At 37.2% G+C, this 20040-nt stretch overlaps 1 long non-coding RNA gene across 3 annotated transcripts in view; it reads left to right on the top strand.

Annotated features, from left to right (window-relative positions):
* The window catches only part of LOC108445404, a 57168-nt gene extending 42248 nt beyond the window's left edge, over positions 1-14920 (top strand). For 2 of the 3 annotated variants that reach the window (XR_001860249.1, XR_001860248.1), the window contains exon 4: positions 1546-14920. This is a non-coding gene — a long non-coding RNA (uncharacterized LOC108445404). The remainder of the gene's footprint in view (positions 1-1545) is intronic. The other variant, XR_001860253.1, reaches the window with a different exon arrangement.
* Positions 14921-20040: the final 5120 nt, after the last annotated feature.

Below are 20040 nucleotides of genomic sequence, written 5' to 3'. Positions count from 1 at the left end.
CAGGGGAAATGTAGAGCATGGTTGGGGATTAGAAAAAAGGATTTAAAAATAAAAAAAAAAAACCAAAAAACTAGAAACAGTCGTTTGCAGGCGGATGATGGGAAGTCTCCGGATTCACTGGTGGATGGGTGCGTGGCTTCAGTTTCGAGCCTGTGTGTGAATGTGTGTGTGCAAAAAAACAGAATTAAAAAAAATACAAATGAAAGAACATCTGATGTAGTCATCAGATCTAACTACAGCACTTTAATATGAATTGCTACTCCAGATGTTGTCTTAAGAAAATGAATCAATTAGACAAATGAGGAATCTCTTCCTAAATCTTAACAGGAGAAAATAAAGTCCAGTAGCTGCAGACTATTGTATAAATGTCCTAATGGCTTTCATTCTTCTCATATACCTGTCAGCTTTACTACAAGGCTTCTCATCGTTTAAGTTGTTGTTTACCTTCCTGAATACTGGTTTGATTTGAAAAAGTGTTCTAAATGTTCAACACCTTTTACCCTGAAAATAATAATACATCAGCCTTTAGGAGTTGAACCCAGCAGAAACTGGTGTCACTATTCATAAAATAATTGAGTTTACACAAAAAGTGATTTCTGTAATAGCCCCCTTTTTACAAGTATGTACATTTTATTTAAAATTACTGACTCAAAAAGCAAGGTAGGAAAAAATCACCTCCAACAACTTCCTGTAATTGCGAATTATTGTGAGGGAAACAGAAGGAAAAGATTTTGAAATTATGAGCCATTATGCTTGAGAGAGAGAGGGAGTAAGCGAGAGAGAGGGAGAGGGAGAGAGAGAGGCAGTGGGAAAAAAAGACATCTCGGCTTCATGAAACACAGCTGACAAGCTCGACTAAATTACCCCCGGACCATTACAAAAATCACTTAATTGCCAACCATTTTGTTAGGTCAATTGACTCTAATTGAAAAAATAACAAAAAGCTTATTATGCTGCAAATGCGGCCGTGGAAAATGAGTCTTCTGTTAGGAGGAAACAATAATTCTAAATTTCAGCTGCTGCTAACACTACAAAGTTCAGTGTTTCCTTCTGATAGAATCTACTGCACAGGAGAAAGTGAATATGCTCCAATTGATTGATATTTCTTTTAATGCTGCCCCCTCTTCCTTCTTCGTACTCACAGCCCCTTCAGCTGACCCACCCACCCTGCTCAGTTTTATTTCCCTTCCTTGCTGCCTCTTGGCTCTCCTTCCTGTGGCAGGGTCGATGTCAGTTTTTGCTCCTAAGGCGTTTGTGGTTTGGGGGTGTGTGAGGCTGCTGTGACTCCTCTTTTCAGCTTCTTCACAATAACCTCAAAACCCAGGTGAGGGGTTAGGAGGGGCACCTTGCTAAATCCTCCTGGCCCCCTTCGCTTTCCTCTTTTCCTCACACACTGCAATTTTCTTTAAAGCCTGATAAGAGAGAATTGTTTATGTATTTTCACCAACAAAATACCTTAGAAAGAGTCCCCCCAATGTAAATTAAAAAGCGCAAACCTTGACTGGAAAATAGAATTGTAATTATTTATAATGATCAAATTTTTAGGAGTGTGTGCATCAGTTTCTTCATTTCAAAAGAAGATAAACGGGCTGGAGCTCCACTATTGTCCCAATTACAGATTTGAATACTGGAGGTTCATAATGGGATGGATTCTGCTCTGTGAAAAGTAATTATTTGTCCATAAAACCACAAGGCTGCAGAAATGAACTCGGATGGCAAGAGCCTTTTGTTCAGCTCCTTTGCAGTGAAGAGGTAGTGAATGGAAGAAAGTTCTCAGTAGCCACAGTGCATGATTAAATATTTCCATAATCATGTCTATATGTTTGCCTCTTGCACTGTGTTCAGAAAATTCCTTTTCTGATTTTATCCTTTCAGGGAAACTGCCTGACTGTGTTGCACTTTTGCAAGGCCCAAAACTCTTGAGCTGACTACAGTAAAATGGTGAACAAAAAACAGTGTGATACAGCAGGATGTTCCTTCACAGTATTTTAGAAAAAGAAGAAAAAAAAAAAGCAAAAAACTTTGTGCGTGTGTATGGGTATGTTTTTGCTTTGCCTTTTATAGCTACGGTAGATCTTCCAGTGCTTTACAAAGCAGTGAGTTAAATACTGGTGGCGTGGTGCCTGTGTAGGCAAACGGCACAGCCATTATGTGCTCAGCATACGTTTTTATTGTTTCTTTATATAGAACCCAATATCACTTACACAGAGGGGGATACAACAAATATATCAGACCATGAAGCACACATATGTGCTGTTTCTTTCTGAGCATCCGCAGCTGTATATAATCAATGGAACATTCCTTTGGAGTGCGCCACAGGTCAGCAGGAGCCTTGATACACAGCTGAATTTATGAGTGATCACATTGTTTTAAATATGCATCACTTAGATTTCTACAGGTGTTTAAAGATTTCCCTCAATATTCCCTTTTTTTTTCTTTTTTTTGTTCCTTTTGTGAAAGGCGTGCACATGGAAAACAGAGATTGTATAATTAAGGCTTCCATTTGAATGCTAAAATTGATATAATTTACCATAACTGACAACAGAGAATATTATATCATCTCTAAGAAAAAAGCCACTCAAACTGCTAAAAAAATTAAAATTTGCCTGAGTGAAATATTGCTTCTAATCAGGGACCAGAAAACCTCGAAATTCACCAAGCCTTGTTGAATGTGGGGGACTTTGTAAAGCATTAAGAAAGAAAAATTAAAATCTACTTTTATACTTCAAAATATATGTCAGTAATTTTGTCTAAAAGTATACATCAAAAATAAAAATAAACAACACATTAGAGAAACCCTATTTGAAATATGTGATTTAAAATAAAACAAGCATTATTAATCTGCTTCCTTTATAGTAGAAAAGATACAAAATTAAATAGATAAAATCTTAAGAGAAACCAATGTGCATGTATTGAGGAAAGACAATGAAGCTTCACAGACCGAATAGAACCAATTCCTTTCAAATAAGTGGGAAAGCCCTACAGAGAGAAATAAAAGTGAGGAATGGTGAATTCTGTAACACTTGCCAGACCAATGAGCTTCATCAATTAATCACAGCAAAATAATCACCACCTACATTAAAGAATAATACATGAAAAGGACAGGGCATAGCTTTAACTTATTCAGAAAGGGCTGACTCCCTAATCCCTCTGAGTCTTGACATGTTAACTGGGTAGCGACTAATTAGATGTCAAAAATTCATAAGCACTCTTTAATATTGCATATATCTGCGGCAGACATTTCAATATGAGAGTTGTATACACAGAAGTCACTATAGCATTAAAACACAGCAGGGTGGGAGAAATAAAAGGAAAACAATAAAAACAATGGCCCTTAAAAACCCAAGAGAATGCCTCCTTTGGAAGTGTGTACTTTCTTATTCAGAAAAAGTATCACCTTAATAAGAATTATAGGCAAAGAGGTTTCACTGTTCCATGCTGTGTGGACGAAAAGAGGGAGAAAAGACTGACTTATCAAAGGCACTGGCAGGTAAATAGTAATTTACTATGCATGCACAATGAACATTACACAGTGCCTTGACACAGGGCGATAATGAAAGACATGCTATTGTGGCATCCATCGAGGGAATTTTTTTCTTCATTCTTCCTTCCCTTGTCTCTCTTGAGCAAAGAAGCAGTGATGTTTCCTGGCAGCTGCCTCCTGTTTCAAGCCATTTCACATAATATAGAAAGAACCTGAAGTTTAGTGTATTAAGTAAGTGAGTTAGTTTGCTGGTTTGGCGATATATACATTGCTTGTGCGTGAACTTATATTTCAGATGCAGGGCTCTGTATTTTTATAGAACAAGCCTTTTCCTGTCTAAAGAATTATATGAACCTGTTATATAAAACAATGCAGCAAGATTAAATACAATGCATCATATAATACACTGGTTTATGACTTGCATCCTTTAATTGTAGCTCTCAGGAATAAAAAGAGAGGAATGTGTTGTTGTTTATAATGCAGAATTGCCATTCTCTCTTTTGACTAACAATGTGTACTGTACAGGGTAGTAGTCTGTGGAGATTCCTCTATTTTATCCTTTACCAAACAGCAAAGTTAAATCCCACTTTTTCAATGCTTCTAACTAGCTTACAGGCAGGAAGCCTTTGAATTTAGCCTGCATGCAGTATGGGAGGCTGTGACTGTAATCCTCCCTTAGCTGCTGCTGTTTAAATGTGACATGGCTGCAACTGGAATGTTTTAATTATTTTAAAAGTGTAAAATCTTGTAACATGATGATATAAGGTAAGCAGTCTCGTGCAGAGAAAAAATTATTTGTTCATCTCACGAGAGTAGCATCTAAAGAGAATGTGGCTCTCCTTGTATGTTGCAGTGTGTGTAATAATGATATTTGCATGTATCAGCTGATTAGTACTTTCATAAGCTGACATCTCTCACTGTGATGGCAACTTCTGGACTGATGTAGTACAAGAATAAGAATGAGATGCAATTTAATGACTGCTGACCATGTTAGACTGAATGGTCACTTGTTGTTCAGTTATACCTGGCCTTTCCTTTGAAAGTTGCTACGTTAATTTTATTTCCAAAAGACCTTCTATAATCAACACTGAAACTGTAACTAACTGCTTGCATTTGTCATTATTACACTATTCACACCTTTTTCTTGCAATTGTAAATGTGTTACCTAGCACTTATGTTTGTCCATGTCTTGAGTGTCCAAGGGTGTTTTGTGGGCACACACTTTGTGGTTTTAGACTAGAATCAAAATATTAAAGGCAACAATTAATTAGTGATTTCAATCAGAAGGTGATGATCTGCAGTGCTGGTAGTAGTTTTTGACTCCTTTTCTTCCTTTCTGTCATGTTCCTGCCTGTTAGATAATAATGCTGATGTTAATGTGATACTGCTCCATTTTCTGACACACTTGGCCGGCGAGATGGTCCCAAAGCACTCTGTGCATTCTCCACTTTGCTAGAGTCCAAGCACAGACTGGCTCACTTGGATGAGATCTAGCTGATTGTGTAAATTTTTCCAAAGGAGTCCAAAGATGCTGGGATAGTTTCTCTGTAGCCACTGTGGTCTGTTTTTTCTGTGTGACCCAGGGTTTGTTTGGATGTTCAGGAGCAGGAGGGGCTTCCATACTGCAAGCAGTCTGCATCTGCAAAGCTCTTATCTACAAACCCCAGGGAGCTCATATGTACCATGGGTGCTTTGTTCAGGGTTTCCTTACTAATTGGGGCTTCCTGATTTTTTGATTTGATCAAAACCAGCATCCTACCCACATCATAAACATTTCATAAATTATTCCTAATACCCAGTATTTATGTAATGAAACATGTGGGTTTGGAAGCATTTTGGTTGGGGGTGGGAAGGAAAGGAGAAGGAAGAAAAGGAAGCTCCTTCCTTTCGAAGACAGGCTTACTCTGACAAGTGATGTTGAATACCAGTATCTTTTTGTTTTTGGCAAAATTCACATGGCTTTCAGAGGGTTGAGGCCAGAAATTACATGAATTCAGTACACCTCAGCAAACAGGTTAACTAATGCCTCCTTGAAAACCTGAAAATAAAGTGGTGTAAGCATCCTTCATTCATCTACACTGCTCAGATATCTCCAAGGGTCACTGATACAAACTAAATCCTCGTTTATAAAAAGTCAGGTTTTCCAGGAGGATGTTTTATTTTTGTAAGAAACCTGGTTTTCTAGGAATACTGCTTTACTGGATGAGTCTAAATCCAAAACAAATGTATAAAAAGAGGCATGATCCTACCTAGTGCCTGACTGCCAAGGAAAATCTGCAAGCTCAGTATAATGCATAAGTCTGATCATAGTGTGACCTTAAAATAGGCTTTCAGAGCTGTGGTGGGGGAGAAAAACAATATCCACATAACTTATCAATAGCTGAGCATCCCTTTAGTCATTCCACTCTGTTGTGCACAGGCAACTTGTGAGCTGACAAATTTCGAATTCTGTCTACAAAATGTTCTAAGCCTGAAAAATGAAGTCATGGCAAGTAAAGGTCATATCCAGCAACTGCATGAAGAGGGTAGTGTGATTGTGGTTTATTTTAAGGGATAAAAAAGATATAACTGGGGAAAGAAAGTGTGGATAGGAGCAGTTTTGGTTCTCCTTAGACCATACTAGGCCAGTAAGTTTTGTGGAGAGTTAATAAAGGAGATGGATGTGTTCCCAAAGGGAAAGGAATATGAATCACAAAAGTGCCAGCTCAGTCAAGACTGGAAGAGCATCTGCTAACATTTTAGCCTTTTTAATGGTCTCACACTGGTTAAAAACATCCAGAAAGATGGAAGGAGTAAAACATAAACCAAAAGAGAAGAAAGTCCCTTTCATTACATGTTCCTTGAACCAGTGAAATCAGCTAGTGGGAATGACCACGGCAAAAAGTTGTGCCTGTGAATTCCTAAAGAAGCAGAAAAATCAGTCTAGGCCAGTTTTTGCTCTTTCTCTTGTTCTGTACAAACACTGTCCTGGGCCAAGATAGAGCTGACTGATGCCACAACACTTCAGAAGCCCAAATTATTGAGAAAGCTGAGAGGAACAAATGGGAATCAGCAGAACGCATCACCAAAAGGACAAATAACAGATGGACAAACATAATTCCAAAGCAAATGCCAAATACTGGAAGGAACAACAGAGTTGGGTAACATACTGGAAGAGAGGCAAAATAGTTAGATTCAGAGGACCAGCACAAATGCCAAAAGGCCTTTAACAGAAGAGAGAAGGTGAAACTAGACAGGCAAAAGAGAAGCTGCTTTCAAAATTCAGAGTATTTGTAGCACAGAATATTTCTATCTGTTAGGCTCTTGGTGTCTCATCTTAAATATTTCCATTAGCACTGTATTTTCTACTGGTTCAGGGCACTGTGCTCTGCATGCTGGAGCTGTATGTGGACATGCTGACAATAAAGTATGAAACTGGGATGGCCCAACCCAATTTCAACCATGTAGCTCTTTTGAATTCCCACGGTGGCCACAGCAATGTGTTCATTGTGTAGACCAGCTGTGATCCAATGGATGTTACCCCAGGAGCAGCCCACAGACTGAATGGACACATGTTAAGTCAAGTCTGCTAAACAACTGCCTTTGAGATTCTTTCTGTCATTTAAGTGCTGTTCATATAAATTTGTAAAAGTTGTTAATTGTAAGGTGCTCTCACTCAAAAAATTGTTTCAGTAAACAGCGTCCTACATTCAGGACCCTGTTTAGCTGTGCCCCAAATTACTCATACAGTTCTAAGGGTTAATGACAGAACGAATGTTCTTGTAATGAATTATTGGTGTACCTTGATGTCACAAGCCAAACAGCTGTTTGTGCAGAAGCATTATAAAATAGGCTGTAGTGCTATTGAGACAATATTAACTGAGGTAGAGAGCTGGAGAGTTTGGTCCCTTTTCTACCCACTGTTGAGGTCAATTCTATTATTTATGTGGTTGAAAGCACAACAAATAGATACTGTTATAGCTCTTTAACCAAAGCTTGTGGTGTTAAATTTCTGATTACACTTGGTAGAGAGTGTGAAAACCCCAAAATCTCCTGGTTTTCCTCTTCTTGTTGCCAATGGTTTCTGAATGTCATTAAGGACAAGAAGTACATATGACAATACCTACATGACGATTTTATTTTTGCTTAAAAATGTGGTAGATTTCTTGCTGACCCTGTCAACAACTATGAGTACTAATTTGCTAGCTCAATGACTCATCATCAGTTCAGTTTACATGTAGCTAACAAAGGTCAGCCCTGAATAAAAAATATTTGATTTCAATACTTAATTCAAGGAGGTGTGATATTTCTATGGGGTTTTTGACTGCTTGATGTAAAACCCTCTAATTGCAGAACCTGAATAGTTCTAGGTTCACTGGTTCATTTTAAATTAGATTTGAGAATCATTAAGTCAGCTTCCTGAAAGGGTCTGACCTGTGTCGGCTGTGTACAGTACAATCGCAATGTCGGACAAGGGGTTCTGCAGTTAGAGGTCACATATTTTCATTGGGTTCTGCTGGCTGGGGTCAGGAGATTCTCTTTCTGAGTAATTCAGCACAGTTTCAGGCCTCAGCTGTGCTGCTGGGGGTCACTGTTCTTGGTCAGGTTGCCATGGGGAAGGGATAAGGGAAAAGTGGACTTTTGTGCTTCCTTCCATTTGACTGCACAGCTTGCTGCTTAGCACAGGGCACTTTGACAGGAAGTGGCTGTGAGGAAGCCCACACTTGTTCCAGTTCATCTATCACAACAAGAGTTATTCTGGAGTGAAAGGATACAACCTAAGGGATGCAGAAATTTCAAAAGATCAAAATCAGAGCATGTGCATGCTCCCAGAGAAAAAGCTCCCGTGTAAAACACTGTAAAGCATGAAAAATGTGGTATTGGGCTGCTTAGGGATGGTATTCTCTTCTGTTTACATTGTGATTCTTTTTTCCCTTCAGCATTCAGTATATTGGATTTAAGTGGTCACCACAGAAGCAGTTAGTATGCAAATGCCAGGACTAGCATGGATGGTTTTGGTGCTGGTTCCTCCCTTATTTGACACTTGCACAAAGCCCTACAGCCCAGGAAAGCAGCCAGAGCCCCACATCAGACCAAGCTGCTGCTGCTTGTCTCATTCTAGCAGTAGGAAGCTCCATGGACGGTGTAGGCCAGTGAGAAACAATAATCTATATAACATATATATTCTAATAGGAAGAAATCATTTAGTAAAAAGAAATAGAGACATATGCTGAAGAAGAGATAAAAAGATAAGTGCCCTGGCACAGGTAAGTATAATTTCCACTTGCTTGTGAAAGCTGAGTCCTTAACTTGTCAATAAATTGGATGAATTGCAGCCCCAGTAATAGTGTTGTAAGCTGTTATAGGTCTACTGGTCCAGAAGCATATACTCTTCACTGGCTCCCATTCCTTTGGCATCATATTCTGCACTTTGAGAGCTGAGGACTGAAAACAGTGAATGACATGATGTTTTATGTCTAAAAGAAGAAGAATATACTCCTAGCTGTGACTAAAACACCCTACATAGGATAAGCAGGAAGAATTTTCAAAGGTGGAGTAGTATTAACCACCAGTAACTACTACACTAAATAGATTCAACTATACTTAAGTGTTTTCATAGCATTATTGTGCCAAATACTTATTTGCTTGTCAGGAGACCGTATTTGCTGGAGAAAAGTTGAAACTTTTTTATTTTGATTTTAGGATCCCTCTTGTCCTTATGTCATATGAATATTTTATTTTGGCATTTTTCAGGTGAATCTAGAAACCATATTTTAGCCAGGTGTAGGATCTAGTTTTCTACCTTGGAAATTATAAAGTAGGGACATTTCAGGTAACTGAAAGGCAAAAATAGGTTACAGATGTTATTGTTACAGTTACCATGATTGCCATTACAAATGTACCACACTCCACCCACACCTGTATTTCCTTGTTCTCAGAATTGGAAATTTTTGCAGTCACTTAGAGGTTTGAACTGGAAAATGAACAAACTGCAATGCTTCTGAATCCCATGATCTGCCTGCATGAATGCAGGAATGGACCCAACAGGGAGCAGCTCAGAGCAACCTTTGTTCAGGGGGGCTGTTGCAAAATCAAACTGTGCCAAGGCTGGCAGATCAGAGCTCAGCACTGAGGAAAGAGGATTAAGGATACTCCCCATTCAGTGAAAGTATGTACAGAACCTCCCCCAGGGTCTGAAATTTTGCTTTTAAAAACAACACATAAAGTTTGGCTCACATTTGTAGCACTAAAAGTGTTCTCTTCTGAGGAGAAGATCCCAGTCCACATAGCAGACCTTATAATTCACCATTCTAGTCCTTTCCTGTATGTAGTTGTGATGCTGTTGGAAGATACTAAAGACTTGGAGCTTTTAGAGGTAATTCAATTTTATTAAAAAATATGCAAATTTATGTTTTCATAGTATTTTGCTGATTTTAACTGAGATGGACAAAATTTCTACACAAATAATGTCAAATGATGCTTGCTTCATGTCCTTGAGATCAGAACCACTGACCTCACTGAAGACATGTTTGGGAGATCCTGGATGAAAGCACAGGATTGGTTCAGTCTGTGTAACAGGGTCCAAAGTCACCAAGGTTTTTTTGACTTGCTTTCCTGAGGCTTAGGAAGCCTACCAGAGAAAGCTGTTTATGTTTCTTGTTCTCCCCATCTCTTGTCTCTGTGAATATAATTTCAGTAAATTAAATCAATGTGGTTAAGTGATCAGATATGTTAATACTTGACAAGCTTTGTGAGACAAATGCCCCAACAAGTGATTCCACTGCAGGAAGGGCAGTGCCATGAGCTCAGCAGAGTTGCTCTCTGGGTAGCCAGCTCGCACACACTGGCTGGCCAAAAGGCATGCGCAGACTTCAGGCATTACATAGGTAATGACAGGATCTGGAAAGGCAACAATGCTAATGTGTATTTAGGATAAAAGATCAGGGCATGACATAAACGTCTGAAAATATAGTAATATAGCCACCAAGAGGAAAAGAGAGATTACAGTAACTTCAGTGAGACCATGGAAATATTAAGGATGTGTTTGTGGGAAATCACGCTCTGAACGTCCATTGCTTACAACTTTTTCATTTTGACAGGTAATGCTTGAATCTACTGACTGTCTAACTTGAGACCTTCTGGGTTGTGTTTTGGGGTTTTTTTTTTGTTTTGTTTTGTTGGGGTTTGTTTGTTCGTTTGTTTCATGGGTTTTGGTGGGTTTTGGTTTTTGGGGTGTTTTTTTGCTGGCACCCTTATCCTTTGTAATTCTAACACAGGATTTAAGCGTTAATGTCAAATCCTGCATGGATACATTGACGTCTTTTCCTTTTACAGAATTTACAGATGGAGAAAAGAACCCTACTGCACAGGAGATTTGAATAGGTGGATAAGTACCAGTGAAAGTATTTGCATAAGGAAAAGAATTCTATTTTATAACTCAACATGAGAAGCATAGATTACTTTGCACATACTTATTAAGATTAGTCCATAAGAATTCATTACTGGCATCTTACTGGAGAAATTAGTTATTTCTTTCTCAGTCAAAGATAACACATAAAACTTTGTTTGTACAGCAGACAATTAAGATGGAGGTTATTTCCTAACACTAATGAAAGTTCTCCCGTAGAACCATTGCAAATTTCTATGGACCTCTAACCTGTCATTTTCTTCTGTTTAGTTCATTGTATTTTGCAACAAAGAAAACTGTACCCGACTGTGCACAGAAAAAGAAAAACCCTTTTTCAGACAAAAGAAGCAAAACTCTTTTGTTACAAAAAATAGCACAACTTCAGAAAAGATATTTCCTAATAGAGATCACTTGGCTATTTGACTGTTTTCAGCATGCAGAGGGTTAAGCTCAGCTGAGAATGCCAGACATACCTGTATTCATTCCATTTTGAATAAAGTGACAAATTCCTATTCTTGGTCACTGGAGCAAAAAATTAGCCCTGTGCTTCAGTGAAAGGTCAACATGGGAAGAAATAAACAGGAGGTGAGAGGTCATGACCTGTGTCTAGAACAGCAAAAAATGGCTGAATAAAAAAAAAAAAGTTAATTCTACTGTACATTGTACTTTCCATATAGTCAGCTCCCATTTGAAATGCAAAGCACTCCTAGAGTGTTGTTCTGGAAAAATCAAGATTGAAATGTGTGTATAATTATTTATTTATTTTGCTATTTTTGTACAAGCCCCATTGGTTCGATCTATTTTAACAATCCCTGCGTATACATATATATTCCTATGATCAGGGATCCAATGGATCCAGGAGATGTTTAACTGAGCAGGCCCAGAGAACTCTTTGGCTGTCCATGTCTTTTGGTCACATCTTCAGTGATTACTGAAGATCTAGAGACTCCGTGAAATGCTCAGGGAAGAGAACCAGTCACCAGTGGGAATGAGAGCCTGAATCAGACATTGAAGGTATTGGAAAGAGGCAACACAAATAGTGTTTAGCTCTACTGCTCTTGTTTGTGCTCAGCCTCTGTCACTGACAGACTAATCCTGTCTGATGCCGAATATCAGTTCTATCTAGTCCAGGAGTATAAAAGCCATCTCGTGTGCCCTAGGTAGATGTTGTGGACATGTAAGCACCAGCAGCAGCAAGCAGCAGACTATAGAAATTAAATAAAAGCATATTTATCCAGTCAAAAGTGGTGTTCAGTGACACACCTCATGCACTGGGAGCTGTGGAGAGGAGAGCAAATCTTCTTCAGAATGCAGCACTTCTGGGACATCTTGCTTCTCTCAGCAGCCTGGGGATACTTCTCAAATCACTGCTCAAGAAGGTGCAGGTACAGGTCTGGGGAAAATATCAATGTCCACTTCTTCAGAATTTTGATTGCAGTTTAAAAAAAAAACCAAAAAAAAAAAACAAAAAAAAAAACAAACCATGACAGAAAAAAGCCTTCTCTAAATGTGCATATGGTTGACAGAAGGGCCACCTAAGAAAGAACAACTCTGCCAGAAATGGTTTTCTCTTTAAATACCAATTCAAAATCAAGGTGTTGAACCAAAGAACACCTCCATGGACAATGAAGTATTGATTTGTAGGGTATTTGACTTTGCAAAAAGAAAACATTAAAGGTGGCAGAAAAGTCATTGTTCAATGTGCAATGCTGAGCAAAAGGATAATTTTTTTTCCATTTCTTCTTCTCTTATAAACTGTCTGGGAGGGTATTTATGAAATATATCTTCATCATGAAACAACAATTCACTGCAACCAAAGCTCTAAGCAGTACAAGATTGATTTTAGCTAATTTTCTGTCTCCCAAAATATTAGGAACAAATGAAACCAAAATAATTGAAACAACCTGTTTCAACATTTTGAAATTAAAAATCCTCTTTTTCATTTGAAGGCACTTTTTATTTAATAAGGTAAGTATACTTACATGAGAGAAGTGAAAAATTATGAAGATAATTTTTTTAAGAATCTGAAGTGAATATCAGCTTATCTACCTTTCAAGAGTTTGAATTTTTATTTTCAAAATATATTTATCACAGTATGAGAACATGTCTGCAGAAGAGCAAAATGCATCCTGCCGAGTTCTAGTTGTGCAGTTTCCTAAATGCCCCCGGATATGATGACCACATTGTATTAGGATGCAACAAATACCTTGAGCAAGCCACATATTTAGTTGTATGGGCTTACAGTAAGAGATTACAACAAAGCTTTCAAAAACATGAAATAAGAAAATTTTTTTGTGTCTGTCTTATTTTGGGGTTGTTCATTTTATTTTTTTCATTTTTATCTAGTGCCTTACCAATGCTTTGCTAATTTGATCATATTCTTTTATTCTGAAATGGATATTTGCCTTCTGTTTGCTTTATTTTCCTTTCTAGGACTTGCTTGTGTTTTTGGCTTAATATGTCTCATATTAGCAGCAGAGTTGTTCAGTGTTATGCCAGTTGGCACTTCATATTTCAGCAGGTTGAAGAGCAGTATGAGGTCTTGTGTGAAAGATATCCACCCAAATTAACCAGTTACCATCCTTTAGCAATTGTTTGTATGTATTAGCTACTGCACATCAGGAAACAGAGTGGTTCTGAGACCCCAGAAATGATTTTCCAGTGGTTCCCAAAAATATATGAGCCGAGTGAATTTCTGTTGCAGTTCAGAGAAGGTGGTAGATATACCAGCGAGACATATGTCAAAAACAGAAAAAAAAGGATGGTTGAAATTGGCATTACTACTTAACATTAAATCTGCTTGCATGCTGTTGTGAGGTATATTGTTCTTTTGAAACCAAACTATAGCATTTATTCTGATGCTAGGAGAAACAAAACCAATCATCCCTTTTCGCCCCATTTCTGTGTGGCAAGTGAAGATAAATGCAAGTAAAATATGAAAAATTTTGTATGATGAGAAGGCTGTGTGATCTAGTAGAATTCTTCAGTGAAATTCAAATGAATGGATTACTTTGGGCGAGGAGAAAATACCTCTTCTGTATATCTTCTTGTGTATCTTCTGTATATTGATGTCTATCAAGTCTGTTCTGCTATGGCTGCACATGCATGACACCATGTCCATGTGACATCAATGCTCAGAGCATAGTGAAGACTGATGTTCACTTTTTACAAGACTGGATGGAAACAGAATAGAGGGCCAAGTAACAAGAATAATTGTTTAGGTTTGCTCTGACATGCCTAGTTCAGAGATCTTGATGTCAATTTGTATGTGGAGCTGAGAAATTATTGTAGTTCTCAAACAGTCTTGAGCTCTGAGGCAGTGGCTTAGATAAAAAAATTCTTTTCTCTTTACCTGTCAGCACTTGAATCCACAGCAGACCTTGGTACAGTTGTCCAAGATTTGACTCTTGGAAACTGAAATGTTCTCTCCTTTGCTGCAGCTTGAGACTATATGCAAAGCCCAGAGAATGCAGCACAAGGTTGGTTGTTCAAATGACATTTCAAATAAAGAACTTATAATGCTTCATCAGGCCTTGCTATCACACAGGATCAGTTCTCAGCATTTCAGACACATGCCTGCTGTATGGCACTTTTTGCCCAGAAGGAAGCTAATAGTGTTTTATCATACCAAGGACAGAGGTGCTTTTGTCAGGAACCAAACCATTACTGGTGTGCTGGCTATCAGATAAGGATGCAACCACAACACTGTGCCTTGAGCTACCCCTCAGTCCTGTCACCAAGGCCAGGCTGCACCGGGGCTGCGGTTCCTCCAGCACAGCCCTTCCTGTCATCTCTGTTCCATACACAGGGCGATGAATATCTAAACCCCCTGCTTTGTTACAGCAAGATGTTAGTTCATCTCAAGCCTATCCCTACATGAATGGTTTCTCTATGCTAAAAGGGTAACAAAACAAGGTATCAGATAAGAGCAAATCCTGAAATCATGAGTCAGTTGTTGTTCTGTCTGCATTCAATGGTCTGACAGTTGCTCATCACCAAAATGCTGAATAACATCATGTTATGTGAATAAAATGGCATTCTTTGCTTCACTCATGTTCATGTGTAACTGATTTCATTGAGCCTTGAAGGGAGGTGGGTATAAGGGAAAGAATAAGGTTGCAGGGAAGGTCTGGGGTAATTTTCCAGTGGTGTGCTGTGGGTAGCACATTTCGGATAACACTCCTTTGTTCTGTGTTCACGTGGCCAAATGTTTATTACTTTGAAGAAATCACCAATGTATTTGAACTTAACACACTGACAAAATTTTTTTTAGTAGAATAAGAATTCCAAAATTTGAAAAAAAAACAAAAAGAAAGAAAAAAAAGAGACAAAAATAAGTGAAATGTTAAATTTGTATTGCAAGAATATTTTTTATAATTAATTTTATGAACTATTTACATCAATAGTAAAATATACTGATTGTACCACACTGGAAGTGTTGTTACACAAGTAGCTGCTTTTAACAAAGGTAAAGGTATTAATTATCAATTTGCAGAAATTGCTTCTAATAAGACAGAGAAAAACTGATCAGGAAAAGCTGACACTTACAATGTACTGTAAATTACCAGTTAGTTGGTTTTGTTCTCTCTCTTTTTTTTTTTTTTTTTGTTTTTTTTGGGGTTTTTTTGGTTTTTTTTTGTTTTTGTTTTTTTGGTTTTTTACATCTGCCTTGGATGATATGAAAAAAGGTGTCAGAGACATAATTACTAAATACATCTAAGATACAAACCTTTTTGTTGTTCTTTTAATCATTTGAGGGAAGAATATTAATTCCTTGGAAGATTTTTGTCCTTTTTTGCAAATAACAGGTAAAATTAACTAACGGCTCAATTATTTTGTTAATAAGGTAGCTCCCCTCCCCACTGGCATGAATTCAGTTTAATTTTTTTTCTTCAAATGTCTTCTATTCTACTATCAATCAAATATCTTTTTAGTGCATAATCAGGAAATCCTAATGGAAGGAAAAACAAGCTGGAGCTGATGACAACTACAGTGGCTTACATAAAACCACTGCCTGTCACACATGCAGCCATACTAGTGATTACAGGTTGACTAAGGAAATGGAAAAGTACTTTAAAAACAAGGCAGCGATAGAGGAGCCAAAGTTGATGACTTTTATGAATATTTAATTATTTACTCTATATAAGTTAACCACACCACATTTAAATCCATTGCCCTATCCCAGATGTGTCTTTAATGAACTGGGTTTCATAGCTTTTAAGAAAAAGCACTCCAAAATGATGCCTTTAGTTACCTTTTTCATCCACATTAAGCACTTTTAATGAGTGTGTCCATTTTCAGAAGTGGTCTTTCCACTGACTTCAGGGAGCAAAAGCAGAATTATATAATTTAAGTGGCAATCAGTTTCAAAGCAATAATAAGCCAATAGTCAGTGTGAATAGTTCACAAGCAACTGACAGACTAAAATATGGTTGCTTAAACTAGTCCATGAGTACCTTGAAATAAGAATTGTGACACAAATATAACAACTCTGCCCACCACCACCAAAACCACCAAAAACCCACCCAGAAAAAAAGTAGAAATAAATTTAAAAACCATGCTCGCTTACTAGCTAATTCACAGTAAATATTTTGATTGTCCATAACTAATGTCAAACAGTGCCTAGAATGGAAAATTACTTCAAAATAAAGTTGACAAGAACATTCTGAACTAGTTCATTTCCTGGCCATACATTTACAATTTCCTGAAGCGTGTGCTGGAATGATCCTGCCCGCAAGTGACGTACATGGCTGGTGACAGCATGGTCAATATCTGGGAAGAAAAATTGCAAAACACTGGCAACTAAAAAAAGTTTAAAAAAATGGTGGCCAGTGCTGCTGTCTAGACATTAGGAAGCATCCAAGGATGTAACTCCTGCAAAAGGCAAATGACGACTTATGGGTACAGATTCTTGTCATTTATTTTAGTTGTTGTTTGAACTGCCCAGCATTGTTGAGGTCTAGTAATTTAGGTTAAAATACCCTCATTCAGAACCACAGGACCTGAAGCTAAATATTTATGTCACCGCTGCTTACTGTACTGAACTTTATAAATAGCAGAGCAGAACCCTACAACTTATTTAGTAAAAAGAAATAGTTGCAAATTAACAATATTCTACTCTGGACATCTGTAAAAATTAATAATGAACATAATAGCACAGTCTTTGGTATCTAAAAGATACTAAAAACTAGAGCAGACTCAAAAATCTCAACTGATATTTTAAATCATGTCCTAATACCTTTGTAAAACTTTCCATGTCATCTACTATTCGGCATGGAAATCATTAGGAAAAAAGAGAAAAGACATTTTTATTTGGAGCTGCATGTTTTATTTGGTCATCCACAGATGGACAGTCTAAAAGGATGGGCCAAGACCAATGGCATGAGGTTCAAAAAGACCAAGCGCTGGGTCCTAGACTTTTAGCCACAATAACCCCATGAATTGTTACAGACAATTTTATTGAATTTAGAGTCAGAGATGAAGTTTTTTTTCTCATTTCTAACAGAATCCTTTTCCTGACACTGATTCTCATGGGCTTATGTGATATGGTATCAAATATCAAATGAAAAGAATCAACTCAATCTGAGGTTCTTAAGCTGCTTCCAGAAATTATTTTTCCAGCATGTTTACCTTAACATTCCCCTCCTCTGGAAGTAGATTCAGACTTCAGTGGCTGACCATTAATTTCTCATCCACAGGAAAAAAAAAGGCAGAATATTTGCCTTTGTGAGAGAAGGAAACAAATACAACAAAACATCCAAACAGAAAAAACTATGCTGCATGGATCATATCCAATATCTCTACGAATCCATTTATCCAAATTCACATTAGATGTTTTGTCCTGAAACTGTCTAAATATATCCTATATCTAAAGACAAGATACTGTATTTGTCCCTGCTGAAAAAGACAACATACCTTTGTTCTAAGGAAATGCTCTTTACCCTAACCTTATTTAAGAACAAAAAGTTTGAGAAAATATTTTGCTTCTTGTCATATATTAATTCTATTAATATATTCTGTCATATATTAATTCGTAAACTGAGCAAAAAAAAGAAAGGGAAGGATTATATGGATATTTCAACTATTTTGTGGAAATGAGATCAAGCACACACCTTGTAAAATAAGGAATAAGGACTACTCATTTTGTGAATAAGGAAGTATGCAAGAAAGAAATCTACCTTCATTGGAGGTTTTGTGATACAATAAAAATTAAAGAAATATTATTGTCTCTCATTTAATTTTTCTGTTAAAATCTATTATTGTTTGTTAAGAAATTAATTAATACCCTGAAAATAATAATGGATTATTTATGGAATGCACACAGACCCAATTCTTCTTGGTAAAGGCTCACAGACAAGTACAAACCCAGTTACAGAATAACAATATCCTATTTTACAGCTGAAACAAGCCAGGCTTCTTGTATGTGTAGATTCACTAGCAAAGTTAATGCAATTCAGTAGTAATGCCAGGCATGCAAAAAATATGTTAAAAATAGCAAGAATAACTTTTTTCTTTTACATGATTCAGTAACCACAAATAAGCCATCATTACTGGCAAAATGAATCAATCAGCCTCTGGCCACAAACTTCAGGGGACATATCAGCAGGTAAAACCCACCCTAACAAACATAAAAGCTGCCTCTCTTTCACCCAAAATGAAAACTTATACAACATGAAATGAAAGTGACTCTACCTCTTGCAGTGGGTCCTGTCTTCTGATGATCCAATAGCCTAAACTTTAAAACCCCTTTAAAGAAAACCTTAAGGCGAAAGCACAGGCTTTTATATTGCTTCCCTGAATGCATGTAAAGTTATTGAAAACACTTACAAACAATATTATTATACATTCATTGCAGAGAAAAAATTTTCTGGAAAAAGTTTCAAGCTCACCTCCACTGTGTACTTTAATAGGGTTTACCTCTGCGAATTTTAAAATGGAGAAAACTTGAGGAAATTGATGGTCCTAAGGCATGATGACCGTGTCTAAAAAAATACTTTTGAGTTTCAAACAATTGGAAATTAGTGATTTTCTTTAAAATTGAGTCAGATATGTATTTTTTTCAATAACATGACGTATGGGAACTTTATTTCTCGGAGTAGCTTTCAGAAGTCTCTAGTCTGAAACACTGATGAAAAGGATATATTAGAACAAGTGCAGTCTTTAACAGACACAAGATACTTTTGTATTTGTGATGAGATTAAGCACATAATTTTGTCTGACTTAATGTTTTGGAGATTAGTCCGGTTTTCATGTTGAGTTTTCACACTGCCTATGGCGACCTGTGAGTAACATTTTGAATACCATGTAACTTCAGTTTTGTTTGCACTTTTTCTTTCACTCGTGCAGGATGTGTAACCGTATAAAAATAAGTAGTGTCATCAGTGATAAATTACAATAGAGTCCTAGTCATTAGTCATTGCTCTTCCTCAGTCTTGCAATTTAGACTGAAGATATTGAAGGATAGATTCAGAAAAAAATATCCTTTCAGGTAGATAACATGCAAATTGATTGTAGATGTTCAGATCTTTCCTACTGGAAAGTTATGCAGATCTGCTGAACTCAGAAAGTTTACTCCAGAGGATAGTATCTCCCACTCCAATCAGAAAATCTTAATAGTTTTAAGAGTGGCCTCTAAAAGAGTTGAAAAATACAGTTACTCTTTCTGCTCCTGAGGTAAAATCAGTGATATTGGTAGAGTGTTTTGGAAGGTTTTTTTAGGTTTTATTTCCCTTTTAAAAACTTATGGAAAGATTAAAGACTCCTTCACATAAACTAGGAGTAAGTTAAGGTTAGGTGCAGACATGCAGAACCAAAATGTTAGTAATGTGGAGCTGTGGAGTCTTGGGAATAGCCATTCCTCTTCTGATTGAAGATGAGGTGCCAGAGGTGCTTTGCTATGGTGCTCTCTCCTAACTGTAATGAAAGCATGAGATAAAAATATATATACATTGCTAGGAGAAACAACCCAAATGCATTAATGGAGTGGTGTTTGACCTAATAGGTATAATAGATAGTTTCTGATTCCCCTAAAAGAGGCTAGAATTTGATAACTTAGTAAAATGTTATCTAGGTAAAATTATATGCAAAACCTGTGTGCCTTCAAGTGTGTGATTAATGCATTCATGGGTGCTGTAAAAACATATGGGACTAGAAGGATGGCAAAAATTAG

This window comes from Corvus brachyrhynchos, unplaced genomic scaffold (assembly GCF_000691975.1).
Source record: "Corvus brachyrhynchos isolate BGI_N302 unplaced genomic scaffold, ASM69197v1 scaffold1, whole genome shotgun sequence".
Lineage (NCBI taxonomy): Eukaryota > Metazoa > Chordata > Aves > Passeriformes > Corvidae > Corvus > Corvus brachyrhynchos.
The sequence above is the reverse complement of the archived record's forward strand: the minus strand, read 5'-3'. Positions and strand labels throughout refer to the sequence as shown.